The following is a 12,835-nucleotide window of genomic DNA, read 5'->3' as shown; positions in this document are numbered from 1 at the left end:
TGTCAAGTGTCTGCAGGTCTGTATTGGCAACTATGTGTGAGTACCGAGGAGCCAGAAGAAGTCATTAGATACCCTACAGCTGGAGTTATATGCAGTTGTGAGCCACCTGACATGGGTGCTGGGAACCAACTCTGGTCCTCTGCAAGAGCAGCAAGCGTCACATAATGATAAACAGCGTGACTTCTCTTCATTCTGAGACACAGGTTCCTCTTGCGACTCTTCACAGTCTTAGCTTCATAAATGATAAAATATGGGAAGATTTTTGTTAGGTATCTGATTGGTATAGTTCTTCATAACATACACATTTTCTTAGATATTTGGAATAGAAATTTAAATTTCAAGTTTTCTATTTCAGTTATAGATGTTTTAGTTTCATTTCCCAAGTAACCTTATTTTTTTCATCTTACCAAGAGATATATAGCCATACACTGATTTTTGTTGTAGGAAGAGAACAGAAAGAGCTGTCACCATATTCATATAAGCAAAGTGCCTGGAAGATGTCTTAGGTGACACTATTTCCCGACAGCTGACACAGACTTTTCCACTCATAGAATCCAGCCAGGCCTGGCTGCCTATTTAGGAGGTAGAATGTCTTGGAAGAGGCAAGTTTCTATTAAGGTTGTGGTAAAGGGAATGTCTCAGGTTGGTATGGAGGAAAAAATTAAAGCAGACTTGGATGTGCACAGAGCTTAGAAGAAAAGAGTACTCAGTGGCAGGAGACAAAAAAAAAAAAAAAAAGAATGTCAGCAGAAAGTTCAGTCGATCATGACAAGGATCCACAGATTCCTTAGGCCAAGCAGCCTGGAGGTTCCCAGCTAGGGCAGGGAGAGGGGGTGGGTATAGTGTGAGGACACAGATCTGTGCCCTGGCCTGAAAGGAGTTTTTAGTGCTTGCTCAAAATAGAACACAGGGACGTGATGTTCCAGAACCCTGGGGAAACCGCTGGTGGTTCAGAGACATTTAGCTTCTCTGAAAGTGAAGTGGAAAGTGTTCTTCTTGAGTGGGATTTTAATAGAAGGTCTGCATGGGGAGGCAGGAGCAAGCAGGGTGAGACAGAAGCAGTCCACATGAATGCCTCATCAAGCAGAGAACTGCGTGTTTAGGCTCCGAAGAGAAAGGTTCCAGCGCCTTTCATCCTATTCCCACGTCGCAAGAACTGTAGTCGGCATTGTAAGAAAAGCTGTAGGATAGAAATGATGCTGCTCCACGCAGACTGCATTGGGTGTGGAGTGTGGCAACGGAGGACATGAGGTAGGTCAAGAAAATAAAACACATTTCAACAACAGATACGGATGCATTTCAGGTCTCAAGGAGAAGCAAGAACACTGTGATTCTGAGGCCCAAAAACCTAGAAAATGGAGTTTATAAATGAGATAATTATTGTTGTTATTACAAAACTGACAATTTTAAATTTTCACACACACACACACACACATATATATATAACTCCTATTTCCATTCTCTTTTCTCTATTAGTCTTTTTAATTGAAAACAGATTTTTCATACAATAGATTGTGATTACAGTTTCCTCTCCCCTCCCCTTCCCAGTCCCTCCCCACTTCCAGACCCAATCAATCTATCTACACTCTTTATATCACTCATTAGAGGTATCTTAGAAAGTAAATACAAGTAAGTTAGAACAAAAACAGACCATAATAAGATAAGACAAACAGAAAAGGAGAGCTAAAGAAGAAACACATACAGATACAGAGACACATTTGCACACACAGAAAATCCATTTAAAAAATTGGAAACTATGGCATATGAAGAAAATACCTGTAAGATTGTTTTAAAAATAATGCCCTGACAAAACTTATAAGACAAAAAAATTCTCCAAAAATGTCAGTGAGTTCATTTTGTGCCTTAGACCCAGGGAGAAATCAAATACTATTATTCTGCTTTTTAAAAATGTAGAAATAAATTGACTCCTAATGGCATTCCACTATAGTCTTAGATCAGTGTCATGCTTGGCCATCAATTGGGAAGCTTTCTCCTGCAGTAGATGGGAACAAATGCAGAGACCTACAACAGGACATTGTGCAGAGAGTGAGAGACTTTGGAACACACAGTCCTAAAAGGCATGTGTCCATCAAATGCTTCCCCACAGGGATCAGGGAACTCTGAGAGAAGAAACAGAAAGATTGTAAAAGTAATGGGTTGGCAGACATCAAGGGAAAACATAGCAGAACCAATGCACATATCAACTCACAGACACTGTGGCACTTTGCACAGGGCCTTCACAGGTCTAGGACAGGTGGGGCTCCAGTCCCGCAAAGGGAAATAGACACATGACACCATCCTCAACCCAGAAGTCATCTCCAATTGGCAATCCCCCAAAAAGGAAAATTTATTTTCTCCAAAACAGTCTCACTGGGGATACAGAGAGCATTTAAGGATATAATTATTAAAACAACAACAAGAATATAGGTGTTTTCACTTTATTGTTAACAGATTACTTACTAACATTATTCTTCTATGAAGTTTGTACTTAGAAAAATTCATAGATATTTATGATACATTCTATTATTCTCACTCCCACCACTACCTTTTCTTATCTCCCAACCATCTCTAGCAAACTCCTTTCTTTTCTATAACTTTCTCAAGTTAAAGACTTTCTATCTTGTTTTTGACACATTTAAGTTTCTGTGTGATTATTGGATAGCAACTATCCACTGCAGCCTGGTGGGGTAACCAGTAGGTACAATTCTTTATGTAGTTCTGGCTGTCCTGGAACTTGCTTTGTAGAACAGGCTAGCCTGGAACTCAAGCTCTTCCCGCCTTTGCTGTAACAGGCTGTCTTTTGGGCTATCGACCAGCTCCTGAATCATGACATGGAGACTTCTTGTTAGTTATGAATGCTCAGCCTTCTCTTATGCTTGTCCCATAGCTCTTATAATGTAATCTGTTTCTCTTCATCTATGTTTTGCCTCAGGTCTTTTTACCTTTCTTTCCTTCTGTATATTTTACTTTCACTGATTCTTATGTCTGCCACTATCGCATAAATGGGTGCATTTTGCCAGGTTTTCTGCTAGGTAAGATCAATGATGCCTTTTCTTTCTCCAAAATCCTGCATAGCAACTCTTGGGACTGTGAAATATAACTGCAAGAAAAGAAGGTTCCAACTAAATTTCATCTTGGTTCCTGTTATGTCATACAGCCAAGAAGTGTGGAGAATTAAGCAATAGGGCCTTACAATCTACCAAAAACATATTCCCAATACATTTCTGAACAAAATGGGGAGTTCCAAATTCAATGATCTTAGTAACATTTATAAATACATATTCTAAAGACATTTGAAACTCTTTATATGTATTAACTTATTTATCACACCACATGATCACCTCACTAGATGCTGAAAAAAACCGTTGACAAAATCCAACATCCTATCAAAATAAATGTCTTGGAGAGATCAGGGATAACAGGAACATACATAAACATAATAAAAGCAATATATAACAAACCAAGAGGCAACATCAAACTAAATGGAGAGAAACTCATCAAGTTTCCTTTAAAATCAGGAAGAAGACATAACTCTTCAATATTGTACTTGAAGTTCTAGCTAGAGCAGTAAGACAACAAAAGGAGATGAAGGGATATAAATTGGAAAAGAAGAAGTTAAATTTTCACTGTTTGCAGCTGATATGCTAGTTTACATAAGTGACCCAAAAAACTCTACCAAGGAACTCCTACAGCTGATAAACACCTTCAGTAAAGTGCAGGACACAAGATTAACTAAAAAATAATAATCAGTAGCCCTGCTATTTATCACTTATTTATCTGCCACATGCTTTCATGGATTGTGTCCCAGAATTATGACAAATGACAGCAAAAGAATGAAGAAATGACAGACACATATGTAAAGAAAATCTGGGATTGGTTGGCCTGAACTTTTAGATGGAGAGGCTGCAGCATCCCTGAAGTTTAGAGTGTTTATTTTATGCAGTTGAACAGGTAGAACAGGCTGTTGCATGTAAGCTAAATGAGGAGGTGGAATCATTACATACAGATAAACAAGGAAACAAGTTTAGCTAACCTCTGTAGCAGTCTCTATAGGGAGATGTCTTCAGGTGTAAACATGGGGTGGGGGGAGAAAACTATGACACCCCAGGCTTTGTAGTTCCTCTGAGTTTCACCAGGGGAACACTTTGCCACTCCTTTGAGGTTGAGGTATAGGGTCATTGACATACCTCTGCCCAGGCCAACAATGCATATTCACTCAAGATTTTACTTGTTCCCTACTGTACCCTGAATGCTAAAAGTGCTATTTCTATTTTATGTACAAGTAAAGTGAGCCATACAGAGTTCAGTTTGTCCATGATCATATACCTGGAACTCTTAAAAGGAAATATATGAGGCACAAAGGCAATTATGAATACTAATTGTGATAAAAATAAGAACTAGGACTGGAAAGATATCTCAGTAGATAAAAACACTGATGACCAGAGTTCATTATCTAGGATCTAGAAGGTAGAAGGAGAGAACTTACTCCCACAAGCTGTCCTTTGAGCTCTACATGCACATGGTGGTGAATGCGCATACAAATGCATGTGCATACAGAAATAAACTAATGTAGACACAGAAGGCAACAAAACTAGCAAGACATTTTAAGATCAAAGTTTTATATAAATAAATCTACGAAATAATTTTGTAGGTCTAAATAAAATTCAAGCAAGAAGAAATATTATTTTTTTAGCAAGAAGTATTTAATGAAGGTTTATTCTGTCCTCAAGTCTAGAATAGGAACAGTGATTTTGCCAAGATGAAGTTTGTGCTGGAACAGTGCTCACAATGGCTCCCTTCCTTGTCTTTTTAAGTTTCTAGCAGAGATTAACACCTAACAGTCACAATATGGCATTAGCTCTCCTATCTGTGTTTTCTGAACACTTTCTCTACCACAGTACGATTCAGACCATTTCTTCTGTCTTCTGGATAGCTATGGAGTCTCTTGGCTGGGCTTTTCATGCACAGACTTCCATTCAGTTTCAATGCTGCTCCTGAGACTTCTAAAGTGATTTACATATCACATATCCAGTGGGCGCTGGTTTTCTATCACAATACATCCTTGCCTCTGTGCTTACCAGCATTCTATCATATTGCCATATTATTACTATTGCATTAGTACCTTGACTGTATTTCTTATTCTAGAATTTAAATCAAGCTAACTCTTTTCCTAATTTGATGATTTTACTTTCTGTATAAATCTCCTACTCTTTTCTTTCTTGTGCAAGCACATTCATGATTCAAGGATTATTTAGTCATGTTCTCACCCATGACAGTCATTTTCAATGGCCAAGGCTGCACTTTTCTTACACGTGAGCAACCATGTGTCATGTTTCTTATAGTGTGAAATTAAATAGAGACTTAGTTAGATATTGTATCATTTTAACTATTGTTTCATGGTTAAAGACATAGGCTCCTAACTCAGCTACAGCCTCTTTGAAGGTACAAATGTTTTTTTGACTTTCACTCAATATCACAGCTCGTCACAAGTCCTATCAAACAACTAGTTATAATTAATAACTGAATTTTTTGCAAACATTAATTATTCTGCCATGATGATTTAAACCTATAACAACCAATAAAGAAGAAAAACAAACACCAAGGAGGGGACAGGACAATGGACATTGGTGCTGTAGTTAGTGGATATCTAGGCTGGGATTTCTACAATTCTTCCTGGACTTTTCTTTGGGGTCCAAAAAGGATTCTAGAGTAACAGCTATCATGTCCAATTTCCATAGCAGAAAAAAGGGAACTAGATATTACAAACATTTCTCTCACCCCCTGCCTAACTTATGCTTATTTTTCATTGAGCACTTTTTGCTACAGACCACAGAATTATACAGTGAGAATGCAGCTGAAAAGTCATGGAGCTAACCCACCAGGATCACATTCAGGGCAGTGGGAGTACTTGTTTATGCTACTGTCCTTATTGTAAATTCTCTGTGAAACCATAGTACTCCCTTTCTATGGTGGGATTCATTCCCCAAACTCCAGCAGAGTATTAATCAATTACTGGGCACATTTTTCCCTATTGGTATATTGGATGACTCCCCCAGCAATGTGTGATTCTAGCAAGAAAGTAATCACAGTCAATATCGTTGCTCTCTCCATAAGGTATAAACTTAGAAACCTGCCCTCCTCTGCAATTATCTTTCTTGGCAGACAGTTGGTCAGTATTAGTTTCCAGGCAAAGAGACCTCAAATGAGACATTCACTTGTGCCCAAGGACAAGAATTTACAGCAAGTCTAAAGTTGTTGAGTCATGCCTCTCAGAGATAGAGAACAAGAGTGTCCAGGATTCACTCTGCCGGCAGATAGGAAAGTACTGTCCCGAGATAACCTCATGTTAACCGTAAAGCATGCCTACTCTTCACTTTCCAGTCTACTAGCAATAGATCCGTGTCGTGTCTTAAAGTTGTCACTGGGCACTGTGCCCTTCCATATCTGATCATGGGTTTGATTCTACGACCTTGGACCTTTGTGTTGTCATGGTAAATGACTCAGCTCCTTATGGCTTTGTCTAGGGATGTGCTTTTGACCAATGAGAGAAACTTATTCATCACTTCAAGGCTCCTGAAGGAGAAGAGATTTTAGAAAAAAAAAAGAAGCTACAAGAAGAAGCACAGGGAAGTTAAAAGTAGGACAGGGTTATTAGAGTAGAAATAGAGCAATAAAGAGCACAGGAAATAAAAAGCATGCCCCTCAGATTGTGTGTGAAGTCACTATATAAATCTTTGCTGCCTCCTTGGATCCTGAGAAGCAGCTCACCTTTGGAACCCTGGGTAGGAGCTGGAGCAGGTCTCATAGGCCTTACAACTTTCTTCATAGAAGGCCTCTATGATAAGAAGGAAGACTTTAAGTCAAAAGATACCAAAAATACTTATCAGTCCCCACAGGCTATAACACAAGTTTGCCAGACATGTTCACTCTACACATGGCTTTTTTCTTTCCAAGACAATTTTCAAATTGTTGATGAGTTACTGCATCACTTCATTCTTAGCCCAAATACAGCTTTCCTGATTGTAAGACCAAATTTCTTGTTTGTAATCAGATTTCTGTTTTCATTGGGCTCTTTGTTCTTACTTCTCTTAGTGCTTGTTTTTTTCCTTTTCTTTTTCACTTGAAACCGAAAACATGGACACCCTGTCTTTGGAGGTGTGTTCTCCAGATATTTGAACCTATGGCTCCAGATGCCATGAGTACAGCTGGAAAACAACCCCAATGAAGGGACCACTTCACTCATAAAAAGGATATCCACACTCAGTAATGGAGTGAGGGTTGAAAAGGTCTGGCCTTCTGGGGAGATTGCTGAGATGTTTGGTCCAGTCTTAGTATATCTGTAAGCATCATGTGTGAGTACTATGAAAAGACTTATCTGTAAGGGAAAGACTTCAAGGAAGTCTTACTTTGGAGTGTTACCTTCATGTGGGGACTTTGAAAAGACTATGCTCCCTGTCAGGCAAGGACTCTGAAGAGACTGTGTTACCTCTTAGGTGAAGACGATGAGACACGTGTTTTAGATCTCAATGACAAAAAAATGTATTAATTTAATTTGAGCTCTTCTGTCCACTGGTTTCTATCCTTTCTTTCTTCAAGAATTGATCCACAGATCTCTTCACAGTGACTTTCTGTACCCTAATGCTAGTGTTCTTCTCAGGTCTGCACCCAATGGAACCAGACTCACATTCTTTACCATTCCTGCCCTTCTTATAAAGGGTCAAATCCACCATCCCCTCTTTACTGTGAAAAACTCCACCTGACTCTTGGAAAGAAGTATTTCCCCCGCTGAGCCCTTGCTGCAGCTTCAGATGCTACCCCACCTTTAACTCATAATGTTTTTTTTTGTTCTATTCTGCTGATAGGAAAAATAAGAAGCAATTTCAATGATTTCCATTATATTCCATGCGGTTAATTGCCTTATTATTACTAACAATTGTAGTTTTTTTAACTTTTTATTTTTATTTTTTTATTATTATTTTCATTTTAAATAGCTTGTTTTACATGACAATCCCAGTTCTCTCTCCCTTCCCTCCTCCTGCACCCAACTACCATCCCCTCCAGCCTCCCACCCTATTGCCATTTCCTTACACATAGGGGAGATCCAGAGTCTGTCATTTCACTCAGGGCAGGGTCCAGGCACTCCCCTAAGAGTCCAGGCTGAGAGAGCATCCCTCTTTGTGTTATGGACACACGATGTCTGTTTGTATTCTAGGGATAAACACTGATCCACTGCTCAGGACCCCATAGGTTGCCCAGGCCTCCTCACTGACTCTCACACTCAGGGGGTCTGGATCGGTCCCATGCTGGCCTCCCAGCTGTCGGTCTGGGGTCCAAGAGCTCTCCCCTGTTCAGATCAGCTGTCTCTGCTGGTTTTGCCAGCCCATTCTTTGCCAATTTGCTCACCACTCCTCTCTCTCTGTCACTGGGTTCCTTAGGTTCAGTTCAGTGTTTAACTGTGGATGTTTGCCTCTGCTTCCATCAGTCACTGGATGAAGGCTCCAGGATACTTATAGACATCAAGTTCATTTGTAGTTTTATCTTTCAAAGTCTGTGTAAATGATGAACACAGCACATAGCTGAGACTTAAATCACAGAAAAGCTGGAGATATCACTTTCTCAGAGCAACTACTTGGCCTACCTACGCAATAGACAAGACACTTGCTAATTAAAACAGAATTGTAAAGCTCTTGGTTTCAAATCTGAAACATGCTTCAGGCTTCTGTACATATGAATGTTCATCAAAGAAGAACACCTTCATGTGTTTGATGTACACTCAGTCCTGTTGTCTTCTCTCTATCACTCATAGCTTCTTTTCTGACCTCTATCACTAGTCCCTTGTACTCTTAATACTTCACCATGAAGGATTCTCCAGTGCTCCTTTTTTCCCAGACTGAATCCTGACCAACACAGTCAGGGTCCACTAAACTCACTCTAGTGATTACCGCATTGCAGGAAGTTGGTCATCCCAGCTTACTTTCTTTCAGGTTGGTTACTACTTCAACATAAGAAAATATTTCTTATCAATTCAATTATGAAAACAAAAAATCAGTGTGCATTAAAACATTTTTTGAGAAAATACTTTTAGGAATGCAACACATCAGAAAATTAAGAACAAAATTTTTGAATTATGAGAACTACTTGGGTACAGAACAAAAAATAACTTACATTATAACTGCTCATAAAAAATGCTGTGCAGCAATATAGGTTTCCAACAAATTTGATGACCCGTTTCTGTCTCCCCCTTCCTCCATTAAATTGAACTCTCTGAATTATTCATGAGGGCTATTTTAATGGGATAATTTTTTCTTACAAACGCTGACACTAATACCAAAGAATATCTCTAGGTATTCATCTTGGATAAATAAGGGTCTTCATAACTAGTTTTCTTGATGTTTCACCTTATTCAAATGAACATATATGGAAGTAACTAATGCAGACCATTTTTTAGCACTTACTGTTTTCAATATGTTTGTCTCCATATATGTATAGTCAAACATATGTTTACCCAGGAATTAGCTAGGATGTTGAATTAAATGAAAGTAAAGCAGAAAGTTCAGCAATTCTCAGGTGAACTCCAGCAGGGTATTAAGAGGAAATTTAAAGTCCACATCTTCCAGCTGTGATGACAGCTCAGAATGACTTTGGGGATTGCCCATCCCTCCATAGTACTTTGGCCACTCTAAGATGGAATCAGTCACTTGAATGTGTACATTAGAGGTTTTTAACTGAAAGAAGTGTGGTTTGAGGGATTTGGTGAATCCCTTAAAATCAACTTCCAGATTCTCTCTCTCTCTCTCTCTCTCTCTCTCTCTCTCTCTCTCTCTCTCTCTCTCTCTCTCTCTCTCTCTCTCTCTCTCTCTCCCTCTCTCTCTCTCTCTCTCTCTATCTCTGTGTGTGTGTGTGTTTCTTTTAAAGAATGTTCATAGCATTTATCCAACTCCCAGAGGTGTGCTTGATTACCACAACGCCTCACCATAGTGAGGATTCATGTTTCACACAACAGCAAGATTCCCAGAGTCTGGCTCAGATTGTTTTGGATTTCTGAGGTGTGGACTGAGTCAGGCACAATTTTATTTTCATATATTATTTCAATATAGCATTACTTTATTAGTTTAATTTTACCAATATCTGTGAAAATGGTCTACATATCTGCAATTCTGTTCATCTTTTCAAAATACCAGCCAACAATGTTTTCTCTCTTGTGCAGAAACACACTGAGGAAGAACAAGAAAGTACAGAAGGTTGGAAGAGAAAAGTAGTAGTGGACTGGAAAAAATGGGAGAGTGAAAATGGAGGTAGATTTGGTCAAGACACATTATGTACATGTGTAAAACTCTCAATAAAAAGAAATGTGTCAAGTTCTGAGACAATACCCACTTCATTTACCAGGGATGATGGTGTCTACCCACACAGCAGCCAGTAGCTAGGGCAGATGATAAGCAAGAGCTGCTGTGTGGTGATCAAGGTCCTCCAGCTCCCATAACCACAAAACTGGTTTTGTTTTAATTCCAATGTAAAACACCAAAACACAAACCCTATTTGACATTTAAATAAAATAAAACATGGCTTTCTAATATTGTTGACCATGTTCCACCAAGACGTTCAGGCGCAGAGGTGACTGTCACCACAGGATGCATCCTGCAGGCTTTTCTGTCAAAGAGGGTAGTATCTCTTCCAGTGCAGATTAAGTTGGTGTTTATGAATCACTCTGAGTGTTCATTTTCATCCTGCTGTGATCAAGTAAGATGGCCTGACAAGCGTCAGACAGATCCTTGGATAAAAAAGACTGAACTGCATCCTCTCCTTGCAGGGCACAGGGGAGAAGCTTTGGTAAAGGTCTTATGTTTTGCATTCCTTTATGCTGCACTTGTTTAACTCTGTGAAGCTGTGTTACTTTGGCTGCCTAAAACACCTTATTGGTCTAATAGAGATCTGCACAGCCAATAGCTAGGCAGGAGAGGGATAGGTGGGACTTCCAGAAAGAGAGAATAAATAAAAGGTGAAAAAGAGGAGGAGAGGAGGACACCAGAGACCAGCTACCCAAATACACAACCAGCCATGGAGTAAGAAGGAAAGAAAGGAATAGAGAATAGAGAAAGGTAAAAGCCCTGTGGCAAAAGGTAGACAGGATAGTTTAAGATAAAAAAAAAGCTGGCTGGAAACAATTCAAGCTAACACCAGGTATTCTTAAGGAAGATTAAATCTCCATGCATTTTTTGGAAGCTGGATGGTGGGCCCCCAAAGAGCAAAGAGTAAAGTTAATTAATGAGGTAATTAAAATCAATTACAGTCTTATTCTTTTGCAGTAGCACTAGCAGGTATACTATCTTCACTGGCTCTATTACAGGACAAGTACCGGGAACGGACCTAAAAGACTTCATTGGTAATTTTTGAATTGAAACTTGATTCCAAAAGACATTTATTCCAAAGTGGAACATGATTCCAAATAGACATGGACTCTAAGAATAAAAATGATCAACATTAGAGCTCAATTTTGTGTGACATAAAAAATTAGATTTGTGTGAAACATAGAGGACATCTAGAAGCAATTGGATCATTTATTAATTTCAAACATTTTGTTCAGAATGTTCACAGAAAAAACTCGTGAGACAAGAAATCTTACTCTAGGAGAAAGCTCACCAAGTTCCAGAAGCCCATGCATGTATGTCAGAAGTAAGTCAGGAGGTTGGTGCTGTACAGAGACCTCCCTTCAAAAGTGACAGTCTCTTTGGAGTCCTGGTGTGACAAGTAACACAGTCTCCTCAGAGTTGTGCCCAGAGAAATGACAGAGTCTTGTTCTTACATAGTATTCACTGATGATGCCTGTAGGAATCCTGAAGCTAGAGTTAGCATGGTCATTACACTCCCATGCCCTACTATCTTCTCATCATTTTGTTCTTAAAGCATCTTCAGTATCATTAAAAGATTACTGGCTACTGTTACCAAATACAGAGAGCTAGCTTTGCACATCTTGAGTTCTTCCATAACTAAATATAAAATACTTTATTTATTCCTCCCTCTTTATCTCCTTATTTCCCACTTCCTGATTTCTTCTTTCCAATGTAGGCATTACCTTATGGGGCTAAGGATGAAACGATTATTTGGAAAGAAAACCTGTGAGATTATAGGTGTCAAGTAAAGGTGGGCAGTAGGAACAGACGCCTGAGTTATCATAGTGAGTGCCTGCATAGCTCCGGAAGGGAAAACAGAATGTGTTTTAGAGTGTTCGATTATAATGTTGAGAAAAGTGAGATATCCATCAGCCAACTCGTATACATCCCTGCTGATAACTGCTCCCTAGAAATATAACCCTCCATGCTCTGTTCTGCTGTTGTTCATGCTGCTGTCGAAAGAAAGCCAAGGGAGAGAGCTGCAGGTATTTGAAGTGGAAAGCTACCAATAGTGCAGGGGATGTGAGTCCAGAGACAAGCAGCTGCTGAAAGTGTACCTGTGGCTGTCTGTGAGGCCTTGAATCTACATAGCTGGGAGTGGGGACCTATTCTGTGTGTGTCAAAAGATTTAGCTTAACAATGAAAATAACAATAAATATATGCAGCACTCAGAACATTTGGAACTTTCTGTAGAGAAAATTAAATGTCCACAGGACAGACAGAATAATGGCTTGTCCTGAGCTAGATTTATTCAGGAATCGAGTTCCCTGAGAAGGAGACCTTGTATATTACAGCTAAGTTGAGATAAGAACAGGACAAAATGAAAACTATCTGTGAGACCAAAGCTAACAAAACTAGAAAAACAGCTAGGTTTTGAGGCAAAGTATTAACTATCTGGATTTTTTTTTTTTTTTGGTTTTTACGAGACAGGGTTTCTCTGTATT

General features: G+C 39.2%; 1 long non-coding RNA gene across 1 annotated transcript; it reads left to right on the top strand.

The window, feature by feature from the left end:
• Positions 1 to 915: 915 nt before the first annotated feature.
• On the top strand, positions 916 to 10,358 carry LOC106022002. The gene is made up of 2 exons (XR_001197104.2): positions 916 to 1,251; positions 10,208 to 10,358. It is a non-coding gene; the product is annotated as an uncharacterized LOC106022002 (long non-coding RNA).
• Positions 10,359 to 12,835: the final 2,477 nt, after the last annotated feature.

The sequence above is a fragment of the Mesocricetus auratus genome, unplaced genomic scaffold (assembly GCF_017639785.1).
Source record: "Mesocricetus auratus isolate SY011 unplaced genomic scaffold, BCM_Maur_2.0 Super-Scaffold_100691, whole genome shotgun sequence".
NCBI classification, from domain to species: domain Eukaryota; kingdom Metazoa; phylum Chordata; class Mammalia; order Rodentia; family Cricetidae; genus Mesocricetus; species Mesocricetus auratus.
Note: the sequence above shows the minus strand (reverse complement) of the source record. Positions and strands in the feature narration are given on the sequence as shown.